The sequence below is a fragment of the Scomber scombrus genome, chromosome 9, assembly GCF_963691925.1.
Source record: "Scomber scombrus chromosome 9, fScoSco1.1, whole genome shotgun sequence".
In the NCBI taxonomy this organism is placed as follows: Eukaryota; Metazoa; Chordata; class Actinopteri; order Scombriformes; family Scombridae; genus Scomber; species Scomber scombrus.
Genome location: NC_084978.1, coordinates 18,779,490 through 18,803,709, shown reverse-complemented (window position 1 = coordinate 18,803,709; position 24,220 = coordinate 18,779,490).

Below are 24,220 nucleotides of genomic sequence, written 5' to 3'. Positions count from 1 at the left end.
AAAAAGTTGCACACCTCTCTGCTTCAGCTTCTTTTTAGTAGAATTATTTAGATTTCTTAAAACTATGATGAATAGTAACTATTAAACAAAACAAATATATATAGAGAGAAGCATAGTCTGACATTTCTATCCACCTGTTTTTAAGTGAATTTTCAATTGTGTATCGATCAAAAGCACATGCGACAAAGTGCAATGGAAACCGACTTGGCAAATAAATCAGGGCATACATGACATATTGTCTTTTGCAGATGTTTGTGGAAGTTTTTGGTGATGGGAACTTGGCCATAAACATATTATCAAATTGTTACAGCAAAGGTGTTAGCAGTAGCGTGCAGTGGCGTTTAAGTCAGGGCCAGCGCCAACAGAGCAGCCGCACACATATAGGCCTATGTCCTACAATATATACACATTGCGAATCCAATTTAAGGCCCCTATTATGCAACAGTACTTAATCGACACCAACATGACAGCTGATCATCATCCGCAACGCATCAAGACATCAATGTGCAGCATCGCCATCAGATCATCTTCCCTTAGGTCACTGCCCACTTTACAATGCACATACCATGTGACACAACATCAAAAACAGCACATACTGCCCGACTGCTCTTAGAGGAAACTTCTAAATCATTTTTAAAAAATAAAATCAATTTCTATAACAGACACAAACATGCTCCAAAAACGGTTTTAAATTTACTTCACAAAGAGAGAGAGAGAGAGAGAGAGAGAGAGAGAGAGAGAGAGAGAGAGAGAGAGAGAGAGAGAGAGAGAGATATTAGCCAAACAGCAGCGCCAATCTGGTCCAGAGAAAGTACAAAAAAAAACTAGCACTCACCGATGACTTGTAGATTAAATCCATTCTGCGATTGATGAAAAAGGCACCCGAAGCAGGTCTGCAATCATATCTTTATCTACAGATCTTGCTGTTAAATCAACCGCCATCACCTTTCCAGAATAACAGACAGTGCGTCATCACGCACCTGCCCATGGGCCAATCAGCCAAGCTCATTTGAATGACGACGCCCAGGCCAGCACCAGGCGGGGAGTTCGGGTCCTCTGAAATTATGCTTACGCGGAAGTAACTTAAAACTGCATTCTATCAAAAGGCCACCAGGGGGCGACCGTTTTGGTGTCAAAAGGACTTCCGTCTCTATACAAGTCAATGGAGAATTCACCAACTTCTCACTTGATTTATAAACTCAGTAAACGTTTTCAAAATGTGTTTATGGTCTCAATCGCTAGTTTAAAGCCTTCTTCAATGCAGTATGATGTTCATTTGTGAAATGTTGGCCTCCCTGATTTTATATTTGACGATAAAGCAGGGTATGTATTAGGGCGTGGCTACGTTGTGATTGACAGGTTGATTGGTTCACAGGTTCAGGAGGGCGCCTCATGCTCCTCCTGATGCCCATATAAGTAGAATCCGTGTTTTTTTTTACCCAGCATGCACCTGAAATTTTCAAGATGGCGCTGCTCAGATCCGATACTATTCGCTTCCAAGCAGCAGTCCACAAACCAATGGGTGACGTCACGGATGTTACGTCCATTTTATATACAGTCTATTATGTCTATGCAGTCTATGGCCAGCACTAGGAACTCTGCTTGACTTAGGGCGTTCTGTCAATAACACATCAAAATTTGATTGGCTGATGATACGGTCACTCAACGTTACACATCCAATCAGTGTTGCCAACTTGGCGACTTTCTTGCTAAATCTGGCGACTTTCCAAACCCTCTTAGCGACTTTTTTCCTCAAAAGCGACTACCGACAAATCTAGCGACTTTTTCTGGTGTTATTGGAAACTTTTCTGGTGTTTTTGAGACTGAAGTGAAAGGACGTATAGCTCTGCAGTTACTGTCCTCAACGAGCAGCGGGTGCTGCCGTGAGCCCCTCCCCCGTCCCAAAGCACGCACAGGCAGTCAGGTTCACAGTAGCCTCGCACAGCAAACCCAGATGCAGTCAGAGCAGAGGAGACCCACACCACTCCGCACCCAGACTGCAAATAAATTGCGCAATTCCACTCTGCATAACAATCTTTTGATTAAATGTAATATTCTGACATTTAACAATACAGAACAAAATTGATTTACATTTTAAAAAACAAACCAATAATCAACATAAGAATATTAATTTGTAGTTCTAAACATATTTAGGTTTTTTTTTTATGTTATTCCTCTCTCCTGGCCCCAGCAGAGGAAAGGAGCTGTGATGCGTTTATAGGACATAGGAGGTTTGAGCTCCACAAAATATAACCATTCGTTTTCTGGATAAAGTTGCATACTGAACAATTAATTGACTCCAGATACATTTCAGAATGACCTTTTAATTATGGAAAAAACTGAAAAAATACATTTTTGACAGGGCTAGCAGTGCTATCCTTGCTGCCCCTGACTGCACACCACTGGGTGTTAGTAAATAGTTTACTACAAGACACAGAGAAACATAAGCATTCATTTGTCATCTCTTCTTTGGCCACCTGTTAAATGTAAGTCTAACATTCACTCTCTTTTTAACTCGGTTTTTGGTCCCCAGATCTTTGGCTGCTGCATTCTACACTATGTTTACCAGCTAGTTGCAAACTTTGTCTATCTCGAGGTTTGTTGCTGAGAATGTAGCTTGCAGTGGGTTCATCAATGCGTCTTTGCTAAATACAGACCAGTGCCTGCTGCTCATAAACCTGGTTGTAAAACCAAAATAATACGCTAAAATGCTCTGTAGAGCTGAGTCAGATGATACATCTCTGAGGGCTTGTCAATACAAGTGACCTCTTTCAGATTATACAAGGTTATTTGATCCATTGTTAAAATAAAATGATTGATTAGTGAAGTTATAAGCCCAGTGAGCCACTTATGCACACTGGCACGTTTCTCAAAACTAAAACTATTAAGTTGTGCAATACATCATAAATGGTATTAAACAACATTTTAATGAGTCAAAGCTGTATAAATCAATTGGCATATGCATTCTTTCCTCATGAGGAACATTGGCTATAATGTTTCTGTATTATATAATATACACAAGCACACACACTCTCCCTCTAACAAAGCCCTAATCACTTGCTATGACCCTGAGTTAGAGACAAATGAAGGAAGGACAGGAGAAAGAAGGAGACAAACAAGTTGGTTGCCATGCAGATGTGTGTGGAGGTTGTGAGAATGCCGCTCTGCCACTAATCAGCCCATCACCCAGACAACATCAAGCCTGTTAACATTGCAACTTACACTGACGATGGAGAGGAGATGAAACATCATGCTGGAAGAGAGGCAAACAAGAAAACAAAGCAATGTGCATGCAGCATTAAAACACAAATGTATTAACAGGTTTCACAAGTTCAAAGTGTGATGACAGAACTACTAATACAGAGATGTGTGTAAAGACATCAGACTCATGAGCATATGCATAAACACATGAAAATGCACACATAGTGATGGGTAAATGGGTTTGACTATGTTTTCATGTGTAAATGTGATGTTTGGTGCACGATGAGGAGCATAGCCACACTATTATGGCAACAGCCTGAGCTAGCTTTTCCTCCAGGGGTGACATATGGTATGGAGTGCTATAGGGGGTAGAACAGCCTGTTCATACATGTGTGTGTTACTGGAGTCCTTCAGTGCCACGTGTAATATATAGACATGCAGAGGGGATACACACCTCCAAATATAGGCTTACTGTATATTTAAATAAATACCCAGGCTGGCATTGCAAACAATGATAGACTGAACAAGTACATACAAGTACATTTATGCACTTATGCTGATTAGGTAGTAATATTGGTATTATGTATCATAAACACAAGAATTTGAAACAAAAATAGAAGCATACTGTTGTATCGTATTTCAGTACCAGACACAATTTGTGGTAGTATTTTAAAGCTGCTTACTTAGTTAGCCACTTGGTGGCAAGCAAGTGTAGCAGACACAGCATTCATTTCAGTCATGATTCTGGTCACATGTAAACTGTAAGTCTAATATTCACTAAAGTAGCTCATTTTTTACCTCCAACAACTCCCGAAGGAAAATAAAATCTGGCTCATATGCCGCTAAATTCTCCACTATGTTCACCGGCTAGTTGCTAGGTTTGACAGTATGTTGTTTGGTGCTGTGCAGGTAGCATACAGTGGGTACATCAGAGCTGCATGGTGCAGCTTGAAACAGGGTTGGTGATGAGACTGAACCAAAACAGTACAGTTGCAGGTCATAAAAACAAATCAATGCGATGAAAGACGCTAAAATGGTTTGTAGGGCTGAGAGAAACTGCAGATATAAGTGATAATTCCCTGTGGATTCATCACTGTGAGTCTCGCTTTCATAGTAATTTGATCCTTTGTTAATATATTAATATTAATCATTGCAGTTCTTAAAGAAGAAAGGATTTGGACAACATTAAAGATTTACAGTTCACATCGGATGTAAATAATTTTTACTGTTCTACCTCAAAAGGAGCCAAGTGTTCTAACTAAAAACAAACACATAACTCTTTGCTTACAGTACTGATTCCTGTTTTGATGCTGTAACTAACAACCTATAATGGGATTTTGAATGTAACCAACCAAAGTCTGACACCCACACGTCTGCGAGGGACAGTAGACAAGTGATCACAGAGAGATGTGATCCTCCCGCAAGATGAAAACAGCACAGTCGCAGAGTGCTAAAAGTGAGATATTGTGTAACCATTTACCACTGATAAAATGATGAAGACATACTGTGTGAAAAATTGAAAATGTAGAAAGTTTGTCCATGATATGCCCTTCTCAATTCTTTCCCTGTTGATGTGTCATTTCAACCAAATATCATGTGCTGGAAACATTGTTCACATAACTATTTTATTTGTAGACAGCTGTGCATGCTTTGTGGTGAGAGTGCAGTCAGGACAGTCTGGTCTGGTAATCACGCACCATATTGGAGTATGTCTGTTCTTGTTTGTGAGGCAACCAAATGTGGCACGCACACACGCACACACACACACACACACACACACACACACACACACACACACACACACACACACACACACACACACACACACACACACACACACACACACACACACACACTAGCAAACATACAAACACAGCATGGTTTGCAGTTGTACCGAACACACAGCAGGTAATCACACACATAGCATAATGTGTCATATTTAGGCTAATACACCTACAGTGTAAAAAGATTTAAATATACATTTCTCCATAGCATATAGTGCACATGCTTACACTGCACCCTGTAAGTGTGAAAGCACAATAGTGGGTGTTGGAAGATGAGATGGGCTGATGGTGGCTCAGTGGACATATGATCCGAGGAACTCTCATTTGCAAACATACCTGTCCTTGAATTCTCTGTTCTATCACCACGGGTTTCCATGGAAACCAGGGAAACCAGAGAGGTTGCGTGCATGTGTGTGTGTATGTGCAAGAGAGAGAGAGAGGACAAGAGAATTTGCAGGTAAGAAAGTGTTTGCACCTTACAGAGCTCACTTCATTTTAACACCTGGTTGTTCCCATTAAAAATCTGAGCACAGAGTGATTTTCAATGATAAAAATATGCTTAAGGTGAACAGCTGGAACTGTAACAATGAAAAAATAAAGTTAAATCCTATAATGAGACATAAAGCAATGCAGTGGTTAAATGTGTTTTGAAAAGTCTGAGTTTTGCAGTAAACAGGAGGACCTTACGTGAACCAAGCTGAGACTTTGACCGTGACACCAAAGTCAAAGATCAAAGATAAGCACTGGGCTCATTCTAAGGCAGCTCTCATCAGCCACAGCAATACCAATGATGTATTTACAAGCGACAGACAGAGAGGTCCCAGTGAATTTTTAATGGAAGTTCTGTTTGAAATTTTGAACAAGCCCAAATTGATTCATGATTTTTTAATGGGGCCTGGAAGATTCCAGAATCACTGATTGTTTCTCCCACGATGAGCAAACACCCACAGCAGGGGGAAAGAAAAAAGGGGGCCATGACTCAGACAAATTGCTGCCATTTTCTCCCCCCTACACGCTGATAGTGTCACACAAATTTGAAGGAACCAATATCCTGTCCAGTCTGTGTTGATGTTGTTGCATGTAACTTGATGACACTGAGTAAAACAAATTGTAGGCACGACAATCATTTAAAACTGTCTAGCTTCCACATGCCTAAACTTAGCTTCGGACTTGGAGTGCTGGGGAGGGGAAAAAAGGAAAAACATCCTTTCTCCTGAGAGTGAACATCCACATGAAGGTCAGCCTAAAATGTAATTAAAACAAAGTTTGAGGTCCAACCGCTGCTGTCTATCTCTTGGGTAAAGTCATAGTGATGTCACCTCAGTGAGCTCACATATAAAGGAATGTTGTTCAGCATTTTGGGAAATACTTCCTTACTTCTTCCTTTCCAAGAGTGAGTTCATGAGGTAAATATGGAATTAAAGCCATGAAGCAAATGGTCTATCTTGAAAAAAGACTAGAAGGAAGGAGAAAATGTACAGCTAGCTTGGCTCTTTCCAAAGATCAAAACACCCACCAGCACCTCTAAAGTTGACAAATTAACACATTCTGTCTTTGTTTTGGTTGTACACAATCGGAAAATGTGTGGTTTCAGGGAGAGTTTCCTGCTGTAACTGTTTATTTGTGTGTGTTATGTGTCCAAACACCTATTGGATGATCTCCCTCTTTCTTGTTGACTAAACATATTAGGGCTGATTTGCCTCTCATTAAGAAAATAAAAACAAACATACAGCCTAAAACCCATTTTTACTTCCCTTCTGCTTTTGGTTTCGTTTCTACAAAACAATTGATTGAGCAGAATATATAACTGTCTAACTACAACTACAAGCACAAGCTGATGATATAGTAAGTTACATATATTCTGTATAACTTACTTAGTGCATAATGTATGTGTGGGAATGGGATGTCACTAGAATATATGTCAAAATATGATTATCATCAATACAGAATTGTGAGGCTTGTATTGACATTTGACATTTTTAATTTAGTAAAAACGGATTGAGTCTCTATTCTCTAACTTTTAAATCATCATAGCCATAGTACAACACAGTATGAAAACCAATCTATATATGCTTGCTGAAGTCTTTCTGTCACAGTCAGGTTTGGCACTACTGTGCCTGTAGAGATCTCCCATTTGTGCTCAGTGAACCAATGTTGCACAGAAATGTAGCGGATAAAAAAACTGTTGCTTGTCCAGAAATAGATTGGGCACATAACTTCCCCTAAAACTACTGTCTGACACAATGTGTTAATTAGCCAGTTTTGGGAGTTCGGGTATGTTTATTTTCAACACAGCCTCACGTCGTTTCAGTCATGAAATGTAATCTATAGATTTGTGTACATGGATGCCGATTCCATGTTTTTCATGACACTAAGCGTGACTTTCAAACTAATGTATTTCAGTTAGAAATATCTTTCATGCCTGCACCACTTTTTTTTCCCAGTCGGGACTCGCAAACAGTAACAAATCATTGTTTAAAAATAATGATGTGTTATGGTGTGACAACACTGTGGTAAGGTTTAGGCACAAAAACCACTTGGTTAGGCTTAGGGAAAGATCGTGGTTTGGGTTAAAATGGTCACTTAAATGATAGTTACTAACATTACTTTCTTAAAGTTATACAACCTTCATCATAATGGAAACATAAACACCACAACAATTGTGACACTTAAAAAAGAAAAAGTCCTGACTTGTGGTTGGAAACATGAAACTTGGACACAAGGAGGCAAAAAGGAGTTTCCTGCAGCAAAGTCCACTTTTTCTGCCTATCTATCTATCTATCTATCTATCTATCTATCTATCTATCTATCTATCTATCTATCTATCTATCTATCTATCTATCTATCTATCTATCTATCTATCTATCTATCTATCTATCTATCTATCTATCTATCTATCTATCTATCTATCTATCTATCTATCTATCTATCTATCTATCTATCTATCTATCCACCCAACCCTCCACCCACCTAGACGTCATAGATGATGTCACTTAAACACGGTGTAGGCACAAAAGATAGTTCCAATGGAAATACATTAATTTGAAGGCTGTGCTGAGTGTCAAGATAAAACTTTAGAATGTGTGTCCAACTTGTCAAACTTCATGACTATTTCACAAACTGCTCTGAGACTGGGTTGTTATTTTTGAATGCTGACACATTTGAAATTACTTACTGTTTGAACATGAGGAAAAATGTAGCATTCAATCCATGCAAAGGTGATCCTTAACTGTAATATTTGAGGGCGTTTTAAATCTTGGCCAAAGGTTTTTTGCTGACGACTGCAAAGAACAATGACAATGGAGGCAGTGAATCGTTAAATTCTACTCTGTATTTTAAGCTACATGAGTTACATTTGAATTAATTGCAACTAAATATGTGGCGGTGGATTGGATTTATATGGAGGAAAAAGTGCCAATCTGGAGAAAGAGAACTCCTTTGCTTCCAGTTCTTATGCTATGCTGTACTAAGTCATTAGCGCCTCCTGACTCAAGCTACTTACAGTAATACACAAACATGACAGTGGTATTGATCTTGTAATCTCACTTTCTGAAAGAAAGAAAACAAATGTATTTTCCTATATGTTGAACTATTCCTTAATCAATAAGAAGACATGTGCATGTTGTACATTCTAAATAGTACTGACAATGTAAAAAAAACATGAATTTACAAGAACTAAGTTACAGTGACAGACGCTACGTGTGTCTGTGTGTGCTGAAGCAGGGATGGTAAACTTCTTGCCAGTAAACTAGTACAACAGTCTGTGCGTCCAGGACGAGCATGCTTTTGAACAGAAGGAAACTTTCAAAACAAGTCCTTCTGGTTTATGTCCCATAATACAGAATTCCTGCTGTTCTCCAAGTGCTCTGCTTATGTTGTTGATGATGAATTCTGATGTGATCGATCTGGAATGCAAATCAACAACAGTTGAAAGAAAAGGGCCACAATCATTATCAACATTGAAACCTTCAGTCTGTTGTAGGATTTTACGCTAGAACAGGATGATAGAGACAATATCAGTAGAAGTGAAACGTTGAATATAATCTATATAGATCATCTTCCAGTCATCTCATCACCATATTTAAATATTTGAGTTTCTTTGTAAACCCTGCATTTCAAACAATGATTCAAGATTATCTCCAGCACTCAAAACCCCAAGCAGAATGAGGTTCAGATGTTCAGCAGAGGCAGTTGGGTTGCATTTCATAGCCCTACTTTGCCTTGTAAACTGACTGATTTGCTTGTTTGAATATTGTCCATAAGGTCACTGGAGGAAGACTTCAGAATTCAAACCTTGCTCCATCCAGCAGTAATAAATCATGAGCCGCGAAAGTCAGTTTGCAGCGATTGCTTCGTGGAAGAGGTTCAGGTGTCCATTCCTTCCTGTCCCCTGCCCTGCCCACACTTAATTTATATTACAGGTGTAAAGCAGTCTCTGCTCAGCTAAAGGTCTCCTCCAAAACCCTCCGGGCCACAGCTCGCCCCAGCATGCAATAATTTATGAACAAAATTGCCAGGCTTTACGAGACAGGAGTGCCAAGTTTGTGATACCTTTATCTATCCTGGACACAGACTCTGACTGTCTAAAATACAGATCAAAGATCGTGGCCAGGGTGTAGATTAAGACAACGTAACATGGAAAAGATGGAATCATTTACAAAAAACATAATTCAACTATAATTCAGTTTAGGAACCAAATCTTTGCACATGTTTTTTGTGTTCAAAATCAACTTTAAGAGACAGAACAATGGTGTCATGAAAATATGACATTTAGGAGACATAACCCACTTTATGATGTCAATTTAAAAAACACATTAAGCCTGCAAGGTGATTATTATTAGACCAGCAAGGAGCTATGGATCATCTATCTGGACTGTGTGAGACTGACTCTCAATGTCACACTAACCATCCTCCATCCCTAGTGCATTTTCTTCTGCTTTTTGTGTCCCCTCACTCTCCCTCAAGTCTTCCCATCCCTCTCAGTCATGTTATTTGTCCACACGACTCTCCCTTTCTCTGTGTCTGCAGTGCATCTGAAGGAAAGCCACATGAGAGAACCTGGCACACTGTATGATGGGTGCAGAGGCCACACACATCATTCGGTCCTGGCAGTTATTTGTTCTCTTTCCGTAGAAGAGGTCAACACTATTAGACTGCTTAGAGCCATCCGTCATCCTCCGCTCATACTCCGTGCTCAGTAGCATCTCTCTTTCAACTTTTTGGAGGTCAGAGGAACAGAGTGAGCCATCTCAGTGTTCCCTGGCATTTCTGCTTTCCACTGGCGGCGGGGAGCTGCAGGACTGAGAGACGACAGGAAGGAAAAGCTTGCCATTTCTGCAAGAACAGGCAAGGGGTCAAACTAATAGACTGGTTTCTGACAACAAACACTCAGGTGTCACCAGGTGCAGGTTAAAGAGATGGCGGGGCAGCAAGGACAGGTGCCCCCAGTGGTTGTGTAACAAGAGGAGGCAGTTCAAAGGCTTCTCCTGCTTACACAACAGACATTTACCACCTCTCTGCTGTCTGTCACTGTGTTATACAGGCTTGCAGTGCTGCAGGGAAATGTGGATTTTCTGAAGACTGTTCCTTTCCCTTAGCACCTGTTGGGCTAATTTGTGGATGTACTGTCCTCTTTGCAATGCCACCTGTGATGGAACATTCACTTAAAAGGTATGTTGTAGCTTACAAAGTATGCAAACAAACCTAGTATATAGCTGGACCATGTATGGTCAGTGAGTGAAATAATGGCAAATTTACTACAAGGACAGTCAGTGGTAGTGCATGTGCAATGTGCATGTGCAATTTTCTGTAGTGGTCCCAGTAATATTTGTTGTTAAATAAGCATATCAAAATGGTTAAGCTACGTGCAAGTAAAAAAAAGCTTATGAATGCAGTTGCTCAAGAATACTTTCCACACATATCTTGGAATGTTTGATTTGACTAATTGTAATTCTAATTCTATACATTCTTACTATCTGTTCACTCCCTCTACTATTTAATTTGTCTCTATCTGCAGATGTCTGTAATTTTTCTAAGACTCACTATATAGTGAGTGTTTGCTATGTGGGGTGCTTTTACTGTGAGCTCTTCCTCATGCCTCTTAGCACATGGATAGCTGTTTTCTCTCCATCTCTGAAAGTTTGCACTCCCTGCTCAGATGCAGCCGAAGCTGCAGGAACCAACGTTGGAAGTTTGTCATATGGAGCAGCCCCAGGTGAACCACATGGTGACCTGCTGACATCATCCAACACCAATGCTGCAGATTTATCGAACATGGATTGGACCATAACTTCTAGTTTGCCGTCTCCATTAATGCATCAAATTTGTATGTCTTAAGATGATAAGATATACCCTGTTAAAAAGTCTTACGTCATACCCACCACTTTTTGACGTAGGGACTGCGTATAGTATGTCTACATTCTGGTCATGTGGGCTTTGCTAGTGGGCTATGTCTGGGCTACATATCTATCCTATACACAACTGTGATTTATTATTGGGACAGTCCATTTCTGCAGGGTGGATGAATTTGTAGCTGGGAGGGTCTCGAGCACTGTGAGAAGTTTCATTCATTATTGCTTGCTGATTAGTGTTACTTTGTATGTAAGGTCACTGTCTCCGTTTTCAGTCCTCGTCTATTTGCATTAGTTTTTAATATCAGGAGGGGAGTTCTGGGAGGATTATTTCTGGCAGCTGTAGCCTACTAGCAAAGGCTTGGGATTTCATTTCACTGCCCTTTGTGGAGTTCCAGGGCTTGCTGTATATTTGCATTTATTATATGTTTGGATTGCTAACAAGTGCTGTGCTTATCCTTTATTATATGACTTGTGATTCAACTCGAAGTTGATAGAAACACCAGTATCTGGCCATTTTTGGTGGCAATTATTTTTTAAGCCTCTCCAGCTTGATGAATTTTGTGCAATACTCAAAATGTATATTTTGCTCTATTTCTGTGCAGTGTGTTTGGCCTCTGACAGTTTAGAAAAAGGCAGAGAATCACTGCTTATATTTAAAAGGACGGTGCTCCAGCCCTTTTGGGCTGGGTCAGTGTATTGGATTCATAATACATGCACCTCGCAGACAGATACGCATTTAGGGTTTAATGATGCAGGTTGTAAATTAATGATGAATGGTTTCCTCTACTTTCATTAAAGATTGATTTTGAATTGAAAAAATATTATGCTCAAACTTTATTTGCATAGCCACCAGAACGTGTAAGTGGAGTTGAGCAAGAAGACACTGTCCAGCCACGTGGCTATGCATGCACTCTGCTCCATCAGTCCCCTTTCTTACCTTCATTCTGCTCCAATACCATTTCTTACTCCCAGGAGGAAAAAACTCACTAAAAAACTCACTAAAATTCATTAAAATTCATTAAAATTCATTAAAATTCATTAAAATTCGCAAATTTGCCTGTTGTGTTTTGAACTAAATGGTTTCAGTATCTGGATGTTATGCTATTTATTCACCACAACATGAAAATATGATAACCTAAACAAAAGCAATTGTTATGAATATTCAACAAAGGGGTAATTACTCACAAATAATGGAAAGTCACCATTTTAGATTTAAATGACTAGATTTAAAGGAATACAACAAACATACTCAAATGTGTATGTAATCCACATGTTGTCTAGAGAAAAAAGCTATGTGTTATAGGATAATTATGGGGACAATTACTCAAGAAAAAAAAATTTAGGATATGGGAAAGTAAGAAATCATGGCAACAGTGAAACTTTGTTCAATAATAGCCTAATTAAATTAATGTAATCACGGCAGGTGGTCAAAGTGATGATTGGAACTTTAAGGCATCTAGCAGAACGGACTTGGCAGAAATGGGATATAACATTCATAAGCATATTTTAATTTTTGAAAATAAGAATCGTGTTTTCATTATCTTATAATCAGCTCTTTATATCTACAACGGGTCCTCTTCCATGAAGCCCACCATGTTGCACTGCCATATTTCTGTAGTAGTCAAGAACAGACAAACTACACACTTTCACATTTTTTGCAGCCATTGAAGGTTCTCCAACACATTTGAAAGGGAAGGGTGAGGGGTATTGAGTTGGTTGCAATCGGCAACCTCACTACTAGGTGTCACTAAACCTGGACCTTTAATACCAAGTACCAAGGAATATCCCAGATATATCCAGCTATCTGAGCAAGGGTAATGCTTGTAGTGAACTAGTTGAAGAACTGTAAGTGCACCACAAGCCATGGGAGTAAAAAGCTAAGAAGAGTTATGTAATTAAATCCATGCAAAGGATGGACGGTCAGTTGGTGGGTGGGGAATGGGTTTATGGACAAAATAATAATAATAGATAATGTTGATGCCGATTCATTTTGAAACAGCAACAGCCAATAGGGAAACTCCACCACTCAGTTGGCCAACCAATGGTGTAATTTCATCACTCAATGAGTCAATCAGCGATATACAGACACTCCCGTGTGTAGGACTGGCTACGCTGTAGCAGTCCAGCCAAAAACGAAACTGCCAGTCCAAGCTGCTCATTAAGAGCTGAGATTCTTCTGACACAGGAGACTCTAGTGGGGAAATTAAGAGGACTGGCATCAGTTCCCAAGGAAGTTAATACAGCCATTAAGTGTCCATCTGTGTGTATGCATACATACACATACACATACACACACACACACACACACACACACACACACACACACACACACACACACGAAAGCAGCTGTGTTACACTTGCTATGAATGCAGCTAACATATGAAAGAAAAACAGGTTGATGGATGGTCTGAAGGCTGATTCAAGACACTGTTGGATAATAAACAAAAGGAGATTGAAGTCAGAATTGCTCATCGATACAGGCAGTTGAAGCCCCAAACCTGACTGTCATGTGATCTCTGCCACAGGACACAAAGGCGCTTTTCCCAGAATTCTCAGGGGCTCACACGCCAGCTGCATCATTATCTCTTCTCACCTCAGCTCTTTCCCTTCTTCCGTCTCTCACAATAGTTCCCTTTCTCAGCAAATTATCTGTCAGTCCCCTCTTGACAAAGTCGGTTTAACACACTGATGATGCCCTTCCTTCACACCAAGTGATGTAGAATACAGTGCAGCAACAGTATATGGGAGACCTGAAGTGGAGGGAGGCCAAACAAAACCACTAAATCTCCTCTGACAGCTTAAATCAAGCCTTGTCTGGATCCTGTGTACTAATTTCTTTAATGGTGGATCTCCAGAGTCGGGCTTGGCTGTGCTTAAATTTACCAACATAGTATCAGAATGATTGGCAGTGCCCAAGGGGGGGGGGGGGGGGGGGGGGGGGGGGGGGGGGGGGGGCTTACTTGGCAGCATCTTTTCATAGCATACCATACAAGTCTCATCAGTCATAACACCTTCAGTGGTATTCTGTTTGGATTCTCAGGCCTTTTCAACCAGCATCAAAGCAGAAGCTCAGACCTTGCCAAGCACTCAGTCTTGTGTAATTTGAACAAGCATTATGGAAACAATAATATGTGAAACAGTGATGTAATTTGTTGATGATCTTGTCCTGTTTTTTGGAGCAGAAGGCAGGAGCAATATTATATCAAGTGCTTGTTGCAGGCTGTGTGAGTGTCTGTTAGCATGGTGAAAACAATAAATAGCACAACTGTACAGGAAGGCAGACATTCACTCATTCACATACTTGCCTTGAGGAATGCTGCAGGACATAATGAGCTGAGTGAGATAAGGAGTTGTACATGATAAAGCAACAAAGACTGCATAATGAAACAAAGAAATAAAGCAGAGACTGACCACAGAGGCAGCTGTCAGCACCTCTGTGCTCAGATGTTTCTCTGGTCAATAGAGATCGATATTCTGAAACGCCTTCTAACTCTCACACATGCACATACCGTGAAACAAGGGGACAGAAACAAGGGGGCTAATTTAATGATAAATTAAGACATAAAGATGATTTAGTTATTAGTGACTGTTTTAACAAAAAATTATTAAAATCTTTGTAACCAATAAGCAGAATTCAGAGTCCTGATAGCAGTCTACTGTCAATCCAGATGTATTTGCTGGACTGAAATACACCTCACCCTTATCTTTAACAACATTAAAATCAAACAGGAAAACCTTAATTTCAATAAAGCAATACTCAATGACAATTTCCCCATACAATCACGGTCATAAGTATGATTTTACCCCTTTTGTTTTCAAATGTACCATATGTGTTATGGATAACCTATAATGGTACCTCGTTTCCCCTGCCCAGACGCAGGTCACCGGGGCCCCCCCCCTGGAGCCAGGCCTGGGTGTGGGGCTCGATGGCGAGCGCCTGGTTGCCGGGCCTGCACCCATGGGGCCCGGCCGGGCACAGCCCATAGAGGCAACGTGGGACCCCCTTCCCGTGGGCTCACCACCCGTAGGAGGGACAAAAGGGGTCGAGTGCAGTGTGAGCTGGGCTGCAGCCGAAGGCGGGGACGCTAGCTCTAGGGACGTGGAATGTCACCTCTCTGGTGGGGAGGCGGGCGACCGGTGCTGTGGCCGTAAGGTGGTTCCGGACGGCTTCAAAGAGGTTCTGGACCACCATCCGGTGTCTCAGGAGGGGGAAGCAGTGCATCGTCAACACTGTGTATGGTGGGGACGGTGCGCTGCTGACCTCGACTCGGGACGTTGTGGATCGGTGGAAGGAATACCTCCTCAATCCCACTGACACGCCTTCCGGTAAGGAAACAGGGCCTGGGGACCCGGTTGTGGGCTTTCCTATCTCTGGGGCTGAGGTCGCCGAGGTGGTCAGAGTGGTTCATCAGACCGTGACCTCCAACTCTCACTGGATCGGTTCACTGCCGAGTGTGAAGCAGCAGGGATGAGAATCAGCACCTCCAAATCCAAGTCCATGGTCCTCAGCCAGAAAAGGGTGAAGTGCACTCTCTGGCTCGGGGATGGGATCCTGCCCCAAGTGGAGGAGTTCAAGTACCTCGGGGTCTTGTTCACGAGTGAGGGAAGGATGGAGCGGGATATCGACAGGCGGATCGGTGCGGCGTCTGCAGTAACGCGGACTCTGCACAGATCCGTTGTGGTGAAGAGGGAGCTGAGCCAAAAGGGAAGGCTCTCGATTTACCAGTCGATCTTCGTTCCTACCCTCACCTATGGTCATGAGCTTTGGGTAGTGACCGAAAGAACAAGATCGCGGGTGTAAGCGGCCAAAATGAACTTCCTCCGTAGGGTGGGCTTTGCTCTCCCTTAGAGATAGGGTGAGAAGCTCGGTCATCCGGGAGCGGCTCGGAGTAGACCCGCTGCTACTCCGCGTTGAGATGAGCCAGATGAGGTGGCTCGCGCATCTAGTTAGGATGCCTCCCGGATGTCTCCCTGGTGAGGTGTTCAGGGCACGCCGGTAGGAGACCCCGGGGAAGACCCAGGATACGCTGGAGAGACTATGTCTCTCAGCTCGCCTGGGTACGCCTCGGGATCCCCCGGAAAAAGCTGGACGAATGTGTATGTGTGTGTGAGTGTTTGCCTGGAATAAGCAAACCATGCAGTCTGTACAGTATGAAATCTGTAAAATAAGATATCCTATCTGTATGAAGACTTTCCAGATGTAATACTTGCAAGTGCTGATAAAAGACATTGTTACACTTTACTGGTTGTTGTCTTCCACTCATTGTAATGCTAATAATACTGCATGTAATGCAGCTGAATGTACTGACAAATGGTCTGTTGTTCTCTTTCCGATAACTATCCTTTACTGTGGGATGAGAAATGTTGGACCTGTGCATCCAGTTTCAGGATCCTTTGACTCATCATCTAAATAGCTTCTCCAAAAAATGTTGGATGGTGGTTGAGGAGGTTCCATTGGCTTAAGAATGCCTTGGTATTCGCTCAAAAGCTTTGGATAAAGGCTAGTAAGTCAAACTTGATTTTAGAATGTTTTTCCATAATTCAAATCTCATATTTTGTTGTATTTGTGTTGTTGTTAAGAGTTGTTATTGACATTCTCTTCATTTCCAGTGCAGTTTACTGTATAGATTTTACAGTAAACAGTGACGGTAAGTTTAGTTTTTACACTGTAAAATGTTCTCTTCAGCATCTAGTTCATAACATTTTAAGGCAGATTCTGTGGTTTCAGACCTTTTTAGCTTGTGGTTTAAATAAAATCTGCTTGTGACCCTTAATCACAAGTTATCACTTTATTGTGGCTGTGAGCAATTTAACAAAACAGTAAGTTTCCCCTTTCAAACTGCTTTGTTTGAAGTATTTTTAGAAACCTGAAGACATGAAAAAAGGAATCACAGGACAAAGACCAAAATGATAGAAAAATCCCAAAATACAACAACAAAATGTTGTTGTTTTGTTGCATTTTGTGTAACTTTGAATTCTTTTAATCCTCAACAGAGGTTGGAACCACTGTTGCTTTGACGGGTCTTTATCAAAAAATGTTTGTTCATGTTCAAGTTCAAGTTTTTATGTTTTAAAAATGAATATATGCTGTTTTTTATGTGTATGAATATCTGTGTCAGCCTAAAAAATACAGTTTAGGTTGCACACTACTGGGTACACACATAAACATTCATATGTCAACATATTTGGTCAGACTACTCAATTATTAAGCAAAATCTGTTACAGCCAGAACTGAACTATTAGGCTACTTATCTACAGTTGTACATTATTTCTGATTTTCCACATATTCCATGGTCCATCATTCTCCTTTGTTCAATTTAAACATGAGTATTCACATATAGAGATGAAACCTCTTGAGGTCATGAGTTTCTGGACAGTCACACATGATGAGATGTGTATCTTCAGCTCACACCAAACTGTGTTTCTCCTGTCAAACCCCACTGACTCATCCAGCACACCCTCAACCCAGCACGCAGTGTTTTGAAAACGTGTCAGCTGTAGTTCCAAACTATGCTGATAACATCCGCGCTCCACATGTGTGTGTGTTTGAGTGAATCTGGGATGAATTATTTTTCAGGCTTTAGTGAAAGCGCTCTCCGTAGTCCTCGGGATCACAAATCTTTGTTTACATGCGAGTTCAGGCAGACAAGGACACAACACAGACAGCGGTCAGATGTGTAAATTCAGCATACCTGCCACTGTCTGCATTCTCCTGATGCAGCTGCGAACCAGATACACCAACCAAAACATTGAACAAAACACCAATAATATGAAGAATTTTAATTAAAAATGTATTGAAATTCTGACATGCAGACACACACACAAACACACAGAAAGGGCGCTTGAAAGTTCAGCATCATACATCATTAACAGCACACTGTTAGCAGGGCACTGATATGTGGTTGCACTCATGATGAATGGAAGTTGCATCTGTGTTTAAGTTGGTTAGTATTTGGAGGGAGGTGTTCAGGGGCATTCACTTTCTGAGCGAACAACACTGAACTTTTGAACCAAAAGCCTGGATTAACAACTGACCTGGGAGCAGCAGAGTCTGGGAAACTATAATTAAGGTTGATTAAAGAACATTCCCGGGGTCTGTTTCTGCATGTTGAGTGAGCTGTGGAATATGTAGTAGACCTGGGCCGCTATCAAATGTGCAATTTCATAGCTGAGAATGAAATATGCTCCTTCATCATGAAAAATTACACCCCAAGGCACCAGCCCAAAGTGATCACACACATATGTATATTTGCAGGCAGTTAGGGAAATACACACACGCATGAACACACATGCAAACAAAAATTCCCTGATTGTGTCCCAAAGCAGATTGAACAGAGAAGAAGAAAACAGCTCTGAATGCTTTGGAAATCCAACCAGTCATTACTGCAATCATCCCTATGGTGTCCACAGTATAATTAGCTGAAACAGGCAGCACTGTAACTATAAATACCAGAGACTAAACAACAGTAAACAAAAGGACAACCGCAGCTAGCACCCTCTCACATTAGACTTCAGCTCTTTGCCACAAACTCTGACAAGCAGCAGCATCAACAGTAACTGTGGTGGCAGGAGCGACAGCAGCAGCAGCAGCAGTTTAACTCAGCAATCGGATGCTCACAATTAAACCTCCCTCAAGTTATTTATCATTACAGACACAGCTACAGAGTTGAGGTCATTATTACATTGCCACAAAAAACTTTTACTCCTTTTCTCTGTGCTTCCCTTTGCTTCTCTCTCTTCCTCTCCGTGCTCTCCTCTCATGCATCTCCTCCCAAGTGTCACACAACTGCATGTCGCTGTCTTTCAGTTTGGTTTGACCAGAGTGTTAAGAGTTAAAAATCCATCATTATGCTTCTAGCATGACTTTTGGGAATCAGGCCCAGGGTCAGAGAGAGCAGGAGCGTTAAGTCATGAACAACATGACACCTTCCAGAACTGCAGTTATAAAGCACAGGTGTTTATACAGTCTGTCTCCAAGATACTAAAGCCATATTCACATGAACAAGACTTTTTCCTTTGTTTCCTTTTTTTTGCAGGTTTCACACCTGTTGTCTTATATTGTGATTATCAAGAAAGTAATATCATTAAAGAAACTTCAACAGTGTTTTCTAACCTAGTAGCTTAATATGAAGGCTGATATTCTTTGCCCAGCAGATGTTTCGTATTTTGGCCTCAATATGATACATTCACATTGCATGGTAAAAGCAAACCACAATATTGCGTATATTAAGTTGTTTTCCTCAGTAATATGAATATGGTTTAGCAGACTACAGTGCATATCAACAGAGGGCTTTGCTCTGTCATTGACATAACTGGAAAGGTAAAACACACCTTTACAGACAGACAGACGCTTCCTTTTTCCCTCATTTGCATTTTCTTTTTTTCTTACAACACACCATCATGTCCACCTGAACCAACGCTTCAGCCATCACACTCTTCCCTGACACTGATTACGTTTTGGACAGACACACAAACAAGCTGTCACACTCTGCTTCAGCCTTTGCTGGAGCCTGTGACCCACAGATCCGAGTGTACAGACCCTGAGTGACAGACGACTGCTCCCTAGCTGCGAGAACAATTAGCACTGCTAGCACTGTAGACAGAGAGAGAGAGACAGAGGGAGACTGTCATATGGGGGCAGCTCAGCTCAGGGTTGCGACCTTGCTCCAACACACTGTGTTCAATTGCCAGATACTCCATGCTACAAGACTTATTGACAAAGACCTCAAGAGGCAGACACAGTGACAAAAACAGAGCCGGGTCCAATTCTCACTTCTAATTTCATGCTATCCATGGGGAAGACTCCTCAACAGCAGGTGGGCAAGTCCAACTGAGTGGGAAGGCCGAATCAGGCCACACAACCATGTCAATCATACTGTAACTTTGATCCATTAGACACAGACTGAGTCTCATATTTTATATTTGCAAAAACACCCTTCAAGTAGTGCAACATCATTACCAGTTACCACGTACAGACAGCAACAGATCGTTGCAAGTTTGACCTCTCACACCTCGACTACAAATAAACTCAGGAAACACGGTACATTGCTTTGTTTTGAGAAAAATCAGAGCGTGTGTTTTTTTTCTCTCTCTCTCATTCTCTCTCTCTCTCTTTCACCAAATACGTGCTGTGAATTCCTGGCATGACTTCACAGGCAAACGGCCTTGTTTTTCTGTGCTCTTTGTGGATAATATATGTTGGCAGTGGCAGGGGTGCTGGCAGTGAAGGGATTGTTCATGTGTGCTTTTGCGAGCAGGTGTGCTCATTGGTTGGTGCATCCTCCATCTAAATTAGGTTTATATGTCTGTTGTATCTCTTTGGACATCAACATGTTGAGAAACATTTTTTTAAGTCAATATTTCTCACACCTGGGCAAAATACCTGTGTAATGTAATTCAAGGTTGCATTACTTGCCTTTGCTCATATGAGCCCAGTCATTTTAAAATTTCATCACATAGCCTTCTGTCAAAAATCTACTTGTTTTGCTGTGATCCCATTGGTCATATTTCTGTAGTATAAAGGAGTTAATTTCTTCCTTCCAGATAATAACTTTAATCAGGAGGAGTCGCAACAGTGCTTAAATCAGTGTGTTCAGCAGAACAGCATAATTTATGTGAGTCGACTGCTGTAAACATTCAGTTCACAAATACTGTGCACCAAAGCAAGTCTGCAGGAAACGTACACAAGTTTGTCTTCCTTGTGCAGACGTTTTATGGTGTTTTTATGGCCTATGACATAAACAGCACATGACATCTTAAAATATGCTTGCGGTTGCTCGTCCCAAATCAGAACAATAAAACTTGGCAATGGGAAACAGCATTTGGATGACTCAAAGTAAAGGAACTGGCAAAGGTCACTGGAACAGAACATTAAAAAAAAATTCATAATATTTTCCTTATTATTCACATATGGACCCATTAGTGCATTACATTAGATATCCAAAGCAAGTCATAATAAGTGCATTTAAACTCTGTAAAATCAAGAGTTAGATGACATCAAAACAACTGTAAAACATGCAAAGATATTTTAGCAGAGCCCTAGGCTAAAAATATAGACCTGAAAATATGCATATTATGTCCCCTTTAAGCTCACTGCACCTTGGCAACAGGTGACTCCAGTTAATACACTTAACATCTGGTCAGGATGCCACTTGACCACCCTGCTCTCACAGGAAAAACCCCTAAAAAACACACACGTCTTCCATTCGAAGCTGCCGTTGGCCAACACACATAAATCTGGTCTCTCACCTGCTTCTCTAATGGGACAAAACCACACCCCCTCGGTTTAACAAGAGCAATAAAACACACACACACACATGCACCGGCAGAAGCGTATGCTGTTTTACAGACCATCAAATGATCAGGTGTCATTTATCATCATTCGGTTAATGCTCCAAATTGTATCACTGTCTTTTGTCACTTTTGAGTGAAGGCCAGGATCTGTTCTGAGGTGATTTCCACTGAATGAATACTCTGGTAGCCTGGCCTGCTGTTTTGGCTCTGTGTCTCTGGCCTGGCAGGTCCTGCCTCAGTAAGACATACAACTATATTTCATGTGCTCATTTCTGGATCTACAACTTGAATCCATAACCTTAAAAAGTATTCTGAGAGCGTGTTAGGAGGAGTTGGCTGAGCATCACACAGGCGACTGGCTTAGTCAAGCTCACACATACACACGGACAGACACAAGTGGGAATTTCAGAGGAAAAGGATAAAAAAGAAAAGAAAAGGGATGGTCAAGTGTGTGTGTGGGGGTGGGGGGTGGGGGATAAAGCAGGATATAGAGAAGGAAGAAAACAAGCAGGAACAAGAGTGGAAAGATAGAGAGCGTCTACATCTGCAAAGGACTTTACAGCCTTTGCAATCATGCTGCCACGTCAACACAAGACAGATAGCCAGCCAACATTGGGGTGAAGCAAAGAGGAATCTGTCTTTTCTCTCTCTTTCTCTCTGTGCGAACACACGAAAAACTACCTTGTTCTCTCCAACATCCTCTCACACATTTGGACAGCTGTTACTGCACAAAATTCCATTTAAAACAAGAAATAGTTCATGACCTTGAGAGGGAAAATCGCCTCTTGGGCTGCCTTTGATATTCTCTTCCAACTTCCTAACTCTCATTTTAAACAGATTAATTCCACTGAATTAAGGCAGCATGTTGGAATAAAGCTCCTGTTTTCCATATATGCACAATCAGATGGGAAGTGTTTTTACTGTCACAGTCCATTTCAGTGTAATTATGATGCCTTTGGGCTCATTGTGCACAACTTCTCTTACAAAAAAGTGATTTGTTAACTTTGTGTATAGAGGTTTTCACATGCTAAAAACTGAATCAACTGATAATCATTATTTGCTGCAGAACTTTTTTCTGCAGGAAGTTTTGGTCATGAGTCTCTCATGTTTCACATCCAACCGCTCCGCCATGTGCCGCTCATTTATGAAGGAGAGCCGGAGGTTTACATCCCTGCAGGTCTGTTAACTGGTACTAATCTCTTGGACACAGCTGCAGCACTCTAGTGTGGAAGTCGGCTATGATCCGGGATCCCAGTACAAGCACACAAGTGAGGAGAACATGTTTATCAGTTTGCACGATCGACAAACACAGTCAGCAGACTTCAGTGAATACCACACTGATTAAAGGGCCGTTGTGCAGCATTTCCGTCACAATCATGCACTGGTTCATGACAGGTTGAGCACGATGAAAGGTGGAAAGGGAGTTAGTTGAAGAAAACTAACAAGCAAGGATTTTAAACATTTTTTAAATAACAGGTCAATTCATCTATAAAATGTAAGAAAACAGATTTTTTTTCCCAGAACCCAAAACTAGTTTGTTGAATATTCAAAGTCCCTCCAAAATATTCAACAACTCTATTACATATTACTATTAACTGACTGATCAATTAATAGACTAATTGTCCTAGAAAAGTCTTATAACTGCTTGGCTAAGAATTAACAAATTTTTTTCACATACAGGTTTGTGAAGGACAAGGAACAGGGACATATGATTGTTTGCTTTGTGTGCACGTGTGTTTGAGTTTGCTGACCGAAATAAACTAAACTAAACTAAACTAAGGTTGTAAACATCATTCTGTATACATAAACACACTATATTGTGACATGAGAACATTTGAATTGGACTATCAACAATAAAAACACATTTTATTTACACCTCAGAACAGATGTTACAAACTATTATCTCACATGCTCTAATGGCATTTGATAAATCCTAAGAATAGAAGAATACAATGACACTGTGCATCCATGTCCAGCTTTCAGTTCTCTCTCAATTCACTCCAGCTGATGTTAGGAGCCCTCTGTGACTCATTCAAACCTGGCATCATGCATCCTTCAGCGGGTGACCTGGACGGATCAGTTTTCAGTGCTTATTCAGGGGTGAGTCTTTGGCTCCACCATGTGTCTATAACTGATAATACACAAACTGTCATCCCCAGGCTATTTTAGGTATTAAATGTTTATGTTAAACTTTATTGATCCCCAATGGGATCTCTTTTCATTTGCCATCCTGTAGTAAAAATCAAAGGTCAGGCTTGGCTCTGTGGCTCTTCAGGGGGTGAGTGCACTTGCTGACACAGAGGCTTCAACCAGGCCAGCCTCTTTCTAAACGCACTGGTCTGGAAAAATGTGTCATGCGGAGAGGTTTTAATTTCAACCAAACGCCCACTGGTATTCGCATCATTTTATGAAGCTTCTGTAGAATTTGGGTGAAACAAAGACCTGCAAAGCCAGATACTCCTGGGCCTCATAATCCAGCCTCCACCAGCTGTTTGACACACTTGCATGTTTGACATCAACTACAACACAATGCTCATACCTGCAGTTTGAAATGGTTTATGCTGTTTACAATGGAGGAGCTTTGTGAAC